We start from the raw sequence: 14,950 nt of genomic DNA, 5'->3' as shown, positions 1-14,950 counted from the left end.
TTGCTGATGTTGCTTTGAATTTTTTTTTGCTATAATAAATCATAGCCATGAATACACCTTTATAATGAGTCCTGTGAGTCCCCCAAGTGCATCACTGAAACTTGGGGTGACTTTAGGGGCCCCTGACACATGGTACTCCTCTTTTTGGTCCTTTGGCTAGAAATGATCTAATTCTGTGGTCTTGCCACATTGAGGATGAAGTAGTAGAAGCAGAGAGAGAGGAAACAGGTCCCCTCTTCTTGGAGCCATGTCTCCACTGTATGGAGAGGAAGGTTCCCTTGTCCCCTTGTCTCAGACATTTAGATCCTGCAGCCTCTTGTTACTGGCTAAATTTCTGACCATTTTTGATTTGGCTTCAATGAACTATTATTTCTCTCTTGTCCATGAGCAGATATCCTTGCTTCTTCCCATATTTCCTAATTTTTTAATTTTATTTTATGTTGAACACTAAGAGAACTTTAGAGCTAGAAGTAAATAACATTCACCGCCCTTCTGCCAAATATGATGCCCTTTATTCTGTCATGGGGCAAGTGTATGGTCTAAGTAAGTCTAATCTGTAGTGATGTACCCTGAGCTTTCTTACAGCTCCATTTACATCCAGTTTGCCTCTGGCTTCAAGTATTTTGAGAGTAAGTATTTTATATAAGAGTTTGGGGTAAAACTTTACTTTGGGAGTAGTTTATTTAAGACTTTCTTTGAGAATAAGACTACTTTGGGAGTATTTTATACACAGCTTTCCCTTTAACAGGCCTTAGAATGTGAACACTGGTGAAATTCCAGAGATCACTTTTAGCTCTACACCCAAGGTGTCAGCTTTCAGAACTGTGGGAATATGTCTGCCTTAAACCCTGGGTGCCAATTTCTCTGATCTCCTTGGACTTCTCTTTGTTCTCCCAATCTGCCTCAAGCTCTATGAATCTTTGCAGATATCTCTATACCTTCTGTCCTTCCACCAGCCTTCAGAGGGTCACTTTAGTGCACTGCAAGAATGGCCGGTTTGCCTCGCACAGATTTTCCTTAGGTCTTCTGTCCCCCACCTCAATCTTGGAAGGGTAGCTGCAGTGAATTTAGTGAAGACCCAGAGTGCCTAAGAGGGTTTCAACTTACCTACCCTGCCCTGAGCCTCCAGGAAATTGCTTACACATGTTAAAGCAACTGTGCCCTTCCTAGAGAGCTCTTAGCTCTGGGCCCTGCCCCTACTTTCATGCAGTCGGTGACAGCCTGTGAGAAAGAATAGCATATATGTGTAAACTAGTACTGTGGGTGGGGCACTCTGGGTTTCTAATCTACCATGCCAGACTACACCTGCCTGTTAAAAGTCTGCAAAAATTTTTTTGTATCCCTGTTTAAGGCATATATCTTCTTCTTTTCCTTCTACTCTGCAAGGGATGAAAGCAGCATGGGTCTCTTAAATTCATTTAGGTTTCTTTGTATCCTTTGTTATCTGATAGGTTTAAAAAAACCCTATAATTTGGTCACGTATATGGCTTGTTTTTATTGTCAGGTTGGGAACAACTCTCTTGCAACTTTGTAATTTATAATCATAGTGGAAATTCTCAATTTCCTCTATCCTTGATTTTCAACTAAATGTAGAATCATATAGAATATCGTGTTTTGTGTTGGGCTTCATTTTCTTATTATTAGTCTGTTAAGATTAGTCTATTTGTTGCAGTAGTCCATTCTTATTGCATAGTGTTCCCTTGTACTGAGTTTGTTCTTTTTTAGATGGATGTGTGGATTATTTTCACTTTAGAACAATTATAAATAAACTTCCAGTAATATCCTTTTCATGTCTGTTGATGAACATATACGCTCTCTTCTCTTGGAAATATACCTCCAAATAGAAATGCTGGGTCATAAGGTTGGCATGCATCTAATTAGCTTTAGTAGATATTGCCAAGCAATTTACCAATATGTTTATATCAGTATACACTCCCACTAGCCACTATGGAAATTCCAGTTGCTCTACACCTTCATCAACACTTAGCATTGTTATTTTTTAAAATTTGGTATTTCTAATGAGCATCGGTTGGTATTTCATTGTGATTTAAATTTGCATTTCCCTAATGAATATGATGTTAAGTACTTTTTGTTTTTACTTTGATTATCGAAGTGTAGTTGACATACGGTGCTACATTACTTTCAGGTGTACCACACAGTGATTTGACAATTCTATGTATTAGTCGATGCTCACCACTATTAAGTGTAGTCACCATCCGTCACCACATATTATTACACTATTATTGACTATGTTCCCTATGCTGTACTTTTCATCTCCATGACTTATTCATTTTAACCGAAATTTTGTACCTCTGAATCCCCTTCACCTATTTTGCCTATACTCCTCATGCCCTTCCCCTCTGGCAACCACCAGTTTGTTCTCTGTATTTAAGAGTCTGTTTCTGTTGTTTTGTTTGTTCATTTGTTTTATGTTTTTAGATCCCACATATAAGTGAAATAATATGGTATTTGTCTTTCTTTGACTTATTTCAGTTAGCATATTCATTCAGCACCTTCTAGGTCCATCCATGGTGTTACAAATGGCAAGATCTCATTCTTTTTTATGGCTGAGTAATATTCCATAGTAAATATGTACCACATTTTCTTTACCTATTCATCTGTTGATGGACACTTAGGGTTGCTTCCATATCTTGGCTAGTGTAAATAAAAGTGCTATAAACAGAGGGGTGCACATATCTTTTTGAATTAGTTAAGCATTTTAATATACTTATTGGCTGTTTGAATATCCTATTTTGTGTTACAGTTATTTAAATCCTTTGCCCATTTTGTAAATCGGATTGCTGCTTTATACTTAACGATAGAAGCATTTTATATATAATTAGAATAAGTACTTTTCATATATTTATATTTCAGAAGTCTTTTCCAGTATGTGATTTGCCTTTTTACTCTACTCACGATAACTTTGATAGAACAACCTTATTTTTAGCTTATAATTAGTGTTTGTGTATATGTACAAATGTGTGGAGAATGTGCCTGTGTGTGTGTTTTCTTTTCCTTTCTCTGATATTCATCTTTATATTCTTTAGAGAAAGTAAGTACCCAATACCTTTCTTATTTGGAATAATATTCTTTTAACACTTTGTACCTCTATATCCATTAGTAATTTAAGATTTAATTTTCATTCTCATATTTCATAGTTTCTAAGGTTACATTGTGCAGAAACTGATCTTCTTAGAGGGGAAGTGACCTCCTCAAGATCCTCACACCAGTTGGTGTTGGAACAGATTTCAAACCAAAATCCTTTGATTCCACTGATATGTTTATGTGTTTTCCATTAACAGCAATCTCTAAATAACAGATTAAACATATCCATTGCAAGTTTTTGTGTTTGTTTTTATTTATCACACTCTTCTGCAATTTACTTCCTCAAAATGCAGGCTCTTTAATTTTTAGTTTTCCACAAGTGACCTAGTAGTTCCAAAAGCTTCTACAAGTCTGAAGCTCTTTATCCTGACCTGACAAAACTGTAGAACAGAGTCCTTAGGGTACTTTTGCTTCTATGAAAATTGACAATTTATGTCTCCCCAAAAGCACCCTTACTTTTCCTTTGCTCTCAAGTCTGATGTTTTAATCTATTCAGTTGCAAATGAAAAGAAGATAAAGGCAAGGCAAGGCACCACAAAAAAGTACTGTATTGAAGAGGAAAACAGAATCTTGTGACTGTAGTATGAAATAAATACTTGATTAAAGAAATTTAGAAATATATTTCAAATAACCCAGCAGATGCTATTTTAATTGATGCTATGAAATCTTTCACATTTCATGTTAACATTTGTAAGTGATGAATAAACAATAACAGTGGGTATAAATATTTCTCAAGATGAATTTGCACAACCCAAACTGCACTATTTTGATTAACTAACATATCACAGAGCTTTCTAGTTACAATTAATACATGCACTTTAAATGTCATTCTACACCCTGAATTAATAATCATTAGGGGCTGAGAGGCTCAAATACATTTGTATTGCAATGAATGCATATAAATACCTTGGAAATAATCAATATGGCCCTACCACAGGGATGCCATTTACTTTGCAGCTTGGAAATCATACATTTCCTACCAGTCTTAAGGTTTTTAATGGGGGTAACTATAAACTGCAATACAGTTACCATCTCCAGTCACCCATTCTTGAAATATTGACGTAATCTTTGACTCCATCCTATCCCCAGAGTCTGATGTCTAATCAGTTGCCAAATCTTGTTGATTTGGCAGCAGTGGTGGAAGTGGAGAGAGGGAGATGTATCACTTGCTCTCAATTTCCTCAGCTATTACTGTAATGGTAAAGGAGGTACCATTATTGCTTCCTTGAGAAGTTGCAAGAGTTCCTCTGGTTTTTCATTTCTCCCTCCTCTTCTTAATCTACTCCATTTATACTACCTGGTTAATTTTTCAATCACACTGACAGGATGTGGCTTTGGCTTTGTTTTAAAATCTCCCAATAGTTTTTATTTTGTTTTGACAATATAATCCCAGGGCTCTATCCTGATACCCAATTTTTCACATGCCCTGGCCCTAAACCCTTTTGTTTTTGCTAAGTTTTCCCACCATTCCTTTAATAGATTTTATATTCAACTCCCCTAAGTCTCTAAGATTTTCTCACTAAGGACTATTGCTTACTGACATCTCCTATCACAAGGCGTTTAACCTATCCACTTGAAAACAACCTTGAAAAACATGTTTAAACAATAAACCTCTTTTAAAATGATTTTAACCATTTTTTAAATAAACACAAACATGCAGACTATCAAGCAATCTAAGGAACATTATTTCAACTCTGGGAAGTATTTATTGATATTAGAGTAAAACAAACTGTGCTGTTGTGCTAATTTCTCTCTGGTGGGATAAATCTACCTCTAACTTCTTTCTAAGAAAAGTCATCTTTAGGCTGTTTTTTTCTTCTGGCCACAGGAGAAACTCTCATGATTCAATTAAATATATCACATAAAGTGAAGAAGCCTACATTAACCAAAGTGAGAAATAAGCAGAGTGGGCTCATTTCTCTACGGTTATCTACTTTTTCACTCACATAGACCTTTATGTCTGTCCAATGAATTCATTTTTATGTGACACAAGGAAACAATTTTTTTTTTCTAACAGGGAAGACAATATCAATGAGCATATATTCCATTAATGATTCTGATTTTAAAAAGATTCAAATTGTCTTCTCATGAAGAGTTTTAAATGGTAACATCACTAGGAACTAGATTCAATGAGACTTCATTTATTCAAAAGCTTTTAGGAGTGGTATTCCAAATAACTGAATTTTTCAGATAGTTCAGATTTATACTCTAAAATTTTCTTTTTAAAAAAAAGCCTTGTGAAAATGGATAAGTCCTTTTTTTTGTTTTCCATAGCACAGGGCATTGATCTGTTTTTGTTGATCTTGGGGGGGTTATCTTTATGAATATCCATTAGCACAGAGCAATATAGTATACCTTAGTGGCGTTAGCCATGTCTTCTCTAATGTTGGGTGGTCAGCTAGCATTTCTTTCATAATACATTTGCTTTCCACTAAGAATATTTCTCTTGCTCTGATTTCCTTCTTATTTTCTGACGTTACCTTTTGTGAGCTGAAAAAGAGGGGAGCAAATAAGTCAAGAATTGTATATTATCCCTAATTATAAAATATTTTTATATGGCAGTTCACATTTTGCAAAACATTTTAATATAATTTTTTAATTGTTAGAGCAAATTGGAGTGTATATATCATCTACACTTTACAAATGAGAAATGGGAGCTCAAAGAAGTAGATAATGTTTCATTAGTCCAGATAGCCAGTAAGTTTTATCTATAGAACCTGAATTCAAACCTTTTGACTTCATGTATGATATATTTCACATTATAGGATAGTTGCCAGTGATTTAATAGAGCTCTGAGTAAGAGCTCAAAAAGTAGTAGGGGAAACTGTGAAAGCAATTTCTATTCCTCAGTGACTTTATCTATCTATCTATCTATCTATCTATCTATCTATCTATCTATCATCTATCTATCTATCATCTATCTATCTATCATCTATCTATCTATCTATCTATCTATCATCTATCATCTATCTATCATCTATCTATCTATCTATCTATCTATCATCATCTATCTATCATCTATCTATCTATCTATCTATCTATCTATCTATCTATCATCTATCTATCTATCATCTATCTATCATCTGTCATTTATTTACTTATTTTTACACTTGGGTTCAGAACTGTTTTGAAGAGAGTAAAGTCTCCAGAAATAAGGGCACTGATGAGATAGGGGGTTACTGTGCTGCTTTTAGCTAGCAAAATTTTTTTATTCTACTAGCTGTAAAATATAATTCTGGATATCATAGACCATCAAATAGTAAATTCTTAGAAGATGTGGAATAAGGATGCTTAATGGACTTAGAGTCTACCAGCATCATATTCATGGGGACTCAAAGGCACTTTTTCTGATAAACAGTAAGAACTTCCAGTAGCAGAGGTTCCTAGCTGAGCCCAAACTGAGTTGACAGAAAGCAGGGCTTTGAGGACTTAAAAACTCAGAAGAGAGCAGGTTTCCACCTTTCTCACTTCATCTGACTTTGTCACAGGGCAAAAGAAGGGAGAGATGAGGCTAATGGGAGAATTGATGCAGGTTCTGCATTCCCACTCAAAACAGATTTAATGCCTTAGAAAGAAGATTAGTTTTGAAGCTGAAGAATATACCTTCATAAAATATTTTATAAGTCTTTGGGCATAAAGAGTATTACTTCCTGGTCTTGATGATAAAATATGACTCCTCATTTGAAAGAGGGCATTGTACATAGGACCAAAGATAACTGTGGCTTTGAGAGTACTAGAGTGTTCTCCTAAAATACTTATTTTCATGGTGGTTTCTTGGAGAGCAGAGATTGATGTGATAATGGGGTATATAAAGCAAAAGAATAAAAACATGGGGACCATCTCATGATGATTATAGCTGACTTTCATTTGTGGAGACACTCACTTAGGACTCCCTGAAAAACGAAGGCAGGAGATTTATTTAAGGGACTGAAGGTCATAGGTGAGTGCGCTGTGTGTGGATAGTAGAGGAAACGAAGTCAAGACAGGCAAGGGGGTGTATATGTGAAAAGAAGTGGAATTTTGCTTTATTGATAAGTATAGAAATACATTAATATTTGTAGTCCGGAGAGACCTGGCAGTATTGTTCAACACTTAAAATACAGATTTCTATTGGGCACAGATGGGTCAGTGGAATATTGTGGTAACTTTCTGTTACATTTGAATGGAGAGATTTTTGAACTGTTAGAGGTTAAAAGAATGAATTAAGTATCTTAGATCTCTTATTTGAGAAAGATTCCAGACAAAATGAGAGGAGACCACACTACTACTCATTCACTAAATATCTATTTGTTCATTTTTCTGGTTAGAAGATTAATCTTGAGGTTGGATCCAACAGAACAAACAAACTGAAAGAGAAAATTTTCCAAGATATGTAAAACAATAACAGCCAGTTACTTTTAATGAATTTTATGTTCTCAGGTGTAAAAAGTTATCAAATAATTTATCAAGAATAAAGAATCAGGTGGATGTTTGAAAAACAGGTTTATCTAGAATGGTTTATGGCTAAATGCACTAATGAAGAGCCATCTTCTGGAAACCATAGAGTATTCAAGTAGAGAAGGGCCTTAAACATCAGGTCTGACCTCATTTTAGAGATGGGGAAACCAAACCAAAGAGAGTAAAGTTAATTTGGCTCACCTGAATCCTAAACAGAAGTATCAAGCTGTTTTCACTCTGATTAATTCTTTTTTTTCTTTGTTACATTCTTATTCTTTGGAGATCATCTCAAGCATTATATTAAAAGGTAACATATACTAGCACCTAAAATCAAAGCTAATCATATCGCTGCTATAGTGGAGCAACTCAACATTATAAAGAGAAATTAACCTGGTACATCTATAAATTACCACTTCATTGACACTTCTAATGTTGACTTAAATAGCAAATAATCTGTACCTGCCTTTAAAAAGTATATCTCCTCTATAATTACTAAACCAAATAGTAAAGATAACTCATTACCACATTAAATAAAGGGAACTGAGACAGATCAGGTTTACTTATGAACATTATAATGACAATTAAGAGAGAGCAAATTAGGATTGTTGGTATATTTAAACATCCTATGAAGAGAAGAAGCAGGGGAAATCAGTTTGCTAGAGAAGAGCTATTAACTGGTTAAAAGTCATTTGACACTAGGAGCAAAAGGAACGTAGTTAGTATAGGATTTGCCTTTTCTCAAGTGATATATTTCCTTGCCACTTTAATAATAGTGTCACAGTAATTGTATTTCCCAGGAAAGTTTTATGCAAAAGAAGTTGCTCAATATGAATGCCTGTTAATAGGCTATAGCTCATAAGGCAATAACTTATCTGGGTACATCAACAAAGGGAGTATAAAATTGTATAGTAAAACCTTCTGGTCAGACTGGCTATCAAAGAACATAGTTTATGGCTTTGAAAATGGAAAATGAATTTATACTTTGAAGTGCCAAAAAAGATAAGCTTGTACATGAATATTTGTCCCCAGTTAACTGATAGCATGTTTTCTGTTTTGGGTACAAGTCTAGAATAAAATTGAATATATATTATAAGATGCTGTCTCTTAGAAGCATAAAAAAAATTCAAATTATTATAGAGACCCGATTTCTACTTTGACAATTTTATTAAAAATACTTTTTCAGTTTCTATTGACCAAGTGCATGCTGTGCATCCACTATGTGCCATACATGGTCACAGGAACTACTGAGAACCCAAATATGGTGACTGCCTCTGAGGATTTAGTATCTATGGGGAATACACAAGTCAATGACAGCATAAGGTTGACAATGATCTGTTGAAATAGACACACAAATGGTCCTACGGAGGGACAGAGGAAGATTAATCTCAGCTTGGGTAATTTGGAAAGACTTTCAAGAGTTATGGTTTGAAAAGCTGAATTTGAGGCAGGAAGTGAATAGAGCCTTCCCGGAAGGAGAACAAATTGTGTCCAGAGACAGAAAAGTTCAGACTACACGTGGAGAGAGAAGGTAATTGGATGAGGCTGCAGAAGAGGGAGAAGTAGGTAGAACAAAGGGCAGTTTCTGGGTGGTGCTTCATTTCCCACCACTGTCCACCCAGTAAATTCATCTGGGCAGATGTAGAAGATCACACTCATGAAAGCACAGAAATAGCTCGTCGAAGGGGCCTGATCCTGCAGACCAGAGATGGAAGTATGAGCAACCTTGTACTTCTGGCTTGTGGCTCATTAGTAGCAGAGACTTCTCTTTATCATTGGTGCGCTCCTTTCCATTCTTCTATCTTCTCTTAGGCAGCGGTTATCTCAACTCAATCCATCCTCATTTCTGGTTATGTTCCATTGATCTCAATCCCTATATTTACCTGGTAATTCATTCCTTGATGTCTTATATTCATGTTACTCACATGACATCATCAAATTAATTTAAATAAATCATAGAACTGTCTACTTTATCAACACCTGGTGAGTCCCAAGAGAACAAGGCATTCCACATCTCTGTTGCTAGGACCTAAGCCTGCTTTAGCCTGACTGCATATTGGCTAAGTAAATGATTGAATAAAGGGAGGCTGAGGGGGCACCTGGGTGGCTCAGTCAGTTAAGCATCTGCCTTTGGCTCAGGTCATGATCCCAGGGTCCTGGGATCGAGACCCACGTCGGGCTGTCTGTTCAGCAGGGAGCCTGCTTCTCCATTTTTTTCTGCCTGCTGCTCCCCCTGCTTTTGCTCTCTCTCTGTCAAATAAATAAATAAAATTTCCCAGAGTGTCCTTGTTATTCAAGGTGAACCCTTCAGACCACATCTGATAGTTTATGTTAAAAAGGTGTCTCACAGTGGACCCCTGGATAGTTTATGCTAAGAAGATGACTCAGGATGGGAGCTGATCAAGCTAGAAAGATTAACCATGTGATTAGAGCACTGGGGCTTTGAGGCATGTGATATCAGCCCAACCTCTCTGGAGGGGAGGGAGAATAGGGATTAACTTCAACTCTATAGTTAATGACTGAATCAATCATACTTACATACCAAAGGTCAAATGAAAACCTTGGACACCAAAGCTCAGGTGGGTGTCCCTGGTTGCCAATATTCTGAATATTGCTGCACATCAATGTGCTAGAAGGGTAGTGCAACCCTGGGGACGATGGAAGCTTTCAGTTAAGACCATCCCAGATCTTGCTCTATACATCTCACCCTTTGATTATTTTTTTTTAAAGATTTTTTTATTTATTTATTCGACAGAGATAGAGACAGCCAGCGAGAGAGGGAACACAAGCAGGGGGAGTGGGAGAGGAAGAAGCAGGCTCATAGCGGAGGAGCCTGATGTGGGGCTCGATCCCACAACGCCGGGATCACGCCCTGAGCTGAAGGCAGACGCTTAACCGCTGTGCCACCCAGGCGCCCCTGATTATTTTTTTTAATATATGGAATAAAACTGTAATTTAAGTGTAGTGCTTTACTGAGTGCTATGAGTCTTTCTAGCGTGTTATTGAAACTGGGAGGTAGTGGGAGCCCCAAAATTTATAGCCACGTGGTCAAAAGACAGCATGTCCTGATGACCTCCAAACTTGTGTATGGTGTTTGAAGTGAGGGCAGTCTTTTTTTTTTTTTTTTTTGAGAGTGAGCATGATTGGGGGAAGGGCAGAGGGAGAGAGAGAGATACAAGCGGACTCTACGCTCAGTGTGGAACCGGATGCAGGGCTCAGTCTCGACCTGGAAATCATGACCTCAGCCAAAATCAAGAGTTGGATGCTTAACTGACTGAGTCATCCTGGTGCCTGGAAGTGAGGACAGTCTTAAAGGAGGCTATTCCTTTAGCCTGTGAAGTTTGGCCCAACTCCAGGTAGTTCGTGTCAGAAGTCATTGCACCGACCTATTTTCCCCTAAGGATGAATTTGAGCTCAGACAGGCTTAGTAATGTTCCAGTGTCACACACTGTGTTAGCAGAAATCCTGGGATGAGGGTCAATTTTCTTTACGTTGTACCACGCTAGATATTGACTCACAGTCTCATCTTCATCCCCACGGTACAATTGTGATAGAGAAGCAAGGAAATGGGCTGCCAATGACAGCAAATCTCACGTTATGATACCCTCTGATGGCAGCTGGTAGCTATTACTTATGAAGGCTTAGTAGGTGCTGGACACTTTGCTAAGCACTTTACAGTCATGAGCTTATTTAATCCTCATAATCCTTCAAATACCTCCACTTAACAGATGTAGAAACTGAAGGTTACGGAATCTAAGTAACTGCCTCAGAAAGCAAAAATAATAAGTCACAGAGTTTCATTTGGGGAGGCAATATGGAGTCTTGAGAAAATAGATTCTGGGGGCAGCCAGCCTCGGTTCCTAGATATAGTGGCTTGATCTGAATTGTGAGATGTTTTACAATTTACCTCTCAATCTTTTCAACAGAGAAATACCAGATTTGAAATTTGAATGCAATGCAAGCTCTCCCTCCCATACTTTTTTTCACTTTATTTTTTAATAATTGTAAAGTTTAAATAATACAATTCACATGAGACTTTGGTCAAGGATGGAAATTTTAAAAAGAATTATCAAAGAAATAAGGCTTCATTCAAAATAAGAACTTAGACTGAAAGTTATGTGGCTTTGAGCAAAGTCCCTTTCCATTTGATGAGTCAGGTTCTTCTGTTAGGTGGAGATAATAATGGTATATGCTTCATGAAGTTGTCGTGAATTATAAATTCTTTAGCACAGTGCCTGAAACATAGCAAACACTGACAATAATTATTATTAGAGTTTGCATTGTCAGGAATGATTAGAATAAGTCAGGTGACTCAACTACTATTGCTTAGTAAAATACATACTTCTGTTTTGTATCCTTGTTTGGTACAAGAAAGAACACTGAAGAGGAAATCAAATGATAGAGGACTTAGCCTGATGCAAAGCTAGCTGACTGCCAACTAGCCATGTACTTTAGAGAAGGCAGTTCTCTGAGTCAGTATGAGTGTCAACTGACATTAGAAGGTGTGTCTCCATGAAATCCTTAAAATCAAATGCCTCATAGAACATGTTAACATTATCCACTATTGGTATTGATGATGCAGAAATCAGCCTATTAACTGGTTATACATTTGTGAGACTTGGCTAAAAAGGAAAATAATTTTAGATTGTGGCAGAATGCAAACTGACAATTTGAGGCAGTAAACATACGTGAAGGAAATAGTAAGACACAAAAAGGGACGCATGAAGGAAGTTTCAAAAGGGAAAACAAAGGAGCCAGGATTCTTCCTGACTAAGGCTAGATCCTTGCTGCACTGCTGGGCACTCAATTCCTCCTGGCACCTACATTGTCATGATTAAGTAGGATAAATGTTTCACACTGAGCTTTGGAGTGTGCAATAGAAAAACAAGGCTGAATTACCAGGAATAGCAAAGAGCCACTCTAAATTACTTTGTGTCTCAAGGACACAAGGCTATGTGCAGAGGTGAAAAGCAGATAAAAGAAAAACAGACTATTCACACAGCAAACACAACTTGTGAAACTTAACTTTTCTCAGTTGATGGAAAGAGCTGAAAAGGAGACCTATTCATTGCTTTTCAATAGCTTGATGCCTTCCTTCTTTTAAGGATACGTGTGAGTGCTAGGTCCCCATTTATTTATAAAAGCCACAGAGTGATTAGCATGTGGGAAATAAACATTTTTTTAAATTAGGAGGCATCCCATTAATTAGGAGATTTATTAGATAGCCAGGTGGTTCAGTGAATCAATTTATGGTTAATTCAAGAAAAATAATACTGTCATCTAAAATGTGTATATATTTGAGGGCAAACTTTTAAGAAAACAAACAAATTGATCTGGATAACGGGACTCATTAATCAGTGGGACTGTGTGTGTGTGTGTTTTCAGGTGTAAGATAAGGGCGTCAAAGTTGTCAGCCTGAGAAACACATTAACCTTGAATTTAGTGAGTCAGAACTGGTGTCGTAGTAATATGTACCTGTAAGAGTAGCATGGCTACTCCTGGTATAAGACGCCAGCAATAAGCACCCTCTTACAACTTCTCAATAAAACATCCATGAAGACAAAAAAAGTTGAAAACTAAAATTGATTTAAAAAACTTCATAGTATAATTATGAGGCAGATATAAATGAATCATAATAATAAATTATCCAAATTTTAGCTTATGGAAGATCTTGCTTTTCTTCTTAAGATATATCATTCCCCAAAATATTAGTTGCTTAATATTTATTCATGTAGGTAGAAGCTATTTACCTCAATTCAACTGGGCAGTAAGTATGAAAAATCAGTGAAGACCACCCAAATGAGAGCAAGCAAAGGGTCACAGAGCTCATCACGGAAAGCGTGAATTACCTCTGAGCACCATCATTTCTGCTCAGCAAAGACTCAAAGGCAAGTGGTGGTGTGGGAAACGTTGATGGTGGAGAAAGGGGAAGACTTCAGGTATGTCCTGATTAGAGGCTGTTGGCATAGGGAATTTGTAGTCTAAAAGCAGGGCATCCTGTTTTTGGTGGGGTTACATAGTTGGCTTTATCTGGTTAATCCTAAATTGGAAGTGGGGGCAAATATTAGAGAAGCTACCAGTTATCAGTGAAGTCCTGGCCATTTGGGGCTGATTGCATAAGTGATTATTGTTCAACTTCCCGACTGTAGCACAGAGAGTAGTCTGCCTTCCCAAATTGATGACTATAGATAGTAGGTTGGCTTCTTGGGTTGGTTGCTGCACATTGTGAGTCAGAGTTCTATTTTACATATAGACTGGCCATGGTGCATTTGTATAGTTAGTCTCTTAATAAGTATTGAAATCTGAGAGTGACGTGTGGCAATTGGGAGGGATAATCGTCACAAGAACAATACCTCAAAGTCAACAGAAATGGGCAGGTCACTAGTAGCAATCCCTGCTAGCAATTTTACTTTTCATGTGTTACATCAATTTAGATTAATGAAGAACCAGCTAAAAGGAGGTGGGAAAAGATGCCACCTGAGTAGTGCAGCAGTACATTGGGTGAAAGTCAGCTCAAGATGTGGAAGCCACGCACATACCCTGTTCCTCAGCTATGGATCTGAAGAAGGTTACACCATCCCCTGCATGAACTGGAACAAATAACAAGGGTTGTCTATTGACAAAGACCTGGCCAATTTTTGAAGATGAGTAAGAAAGAAAAGAAACTTCAAAAAATCATCATGTGCTTTAACAGAAAATTTTACTGAATAAGAGAGCAAACACAGTATCCAGGAGACTCAAAAGAAAAACGTAACTTCTGGGGCATCTGGGTGGCTCAGTCAATTAAGCATCCATCCCACTCTTGATTTTGGCTTGGGTCATGATCTTACCATTGTGAGATGGAGCTCTGTCAGGCTTTGCACTCAGCAGGAGTCTGCTTGAAATTCCCTCTCTTTCCCTCTCCCTCTCTCCCTGTGCACCCTCACTCTCTCAAAATAAATAAAGAAAATCTTACAAAAACCAAAAAACTTCTGAAAATGTGCTATTGTAAGATCCAAAAGGAAACTCCAGGAATCTGTTTTAAGACTTTCATTAGAATCAAAGAAGTTATGACTTCTGTGAAATGGATCTGACAGGAAGAAGGGGAATTTAGGCTGATGAAAATGGAGACAGAAGAGATAAGCGAAGATGGAAAGGACACAGAAATAAAGTGGTGGAGTATGAATCTTCACTGAAAGTATCAAATCAATGATACAGCTCACAAACTTGAAACTCTCAGAATGGGGACAAAAAAGGGCAAAAGGCAATTTTCTATAAAAGGTGAAAGATATGATTGATGCCTATAGATAATGGATAGTCCTGGGGGAGAGACAGAAACAAGGAATGAAAAATGTTACCAAATTCTAATGCTAATATTAATACTATGAAATAATTAGAGCTAACATTTATTAAGTGCCTACTATTCCTCAAG

The sequence above is a fragment of the Ursus americanus genome, chromosome 4 (assembly GCF_024610735.1).
Source record: "Ursus americanus isolate L20-20 chromosome 4, mUrsAme1.1.p, whole genome shotgun sequence".
NCBI lineage: Eukaryota > Metazoa > Chordata > Mammalia > Carnivora > Ursidae > Ursus > Ursus americanus.
This window is presented reverse-complemented; position numbering follows the sequence as displayed.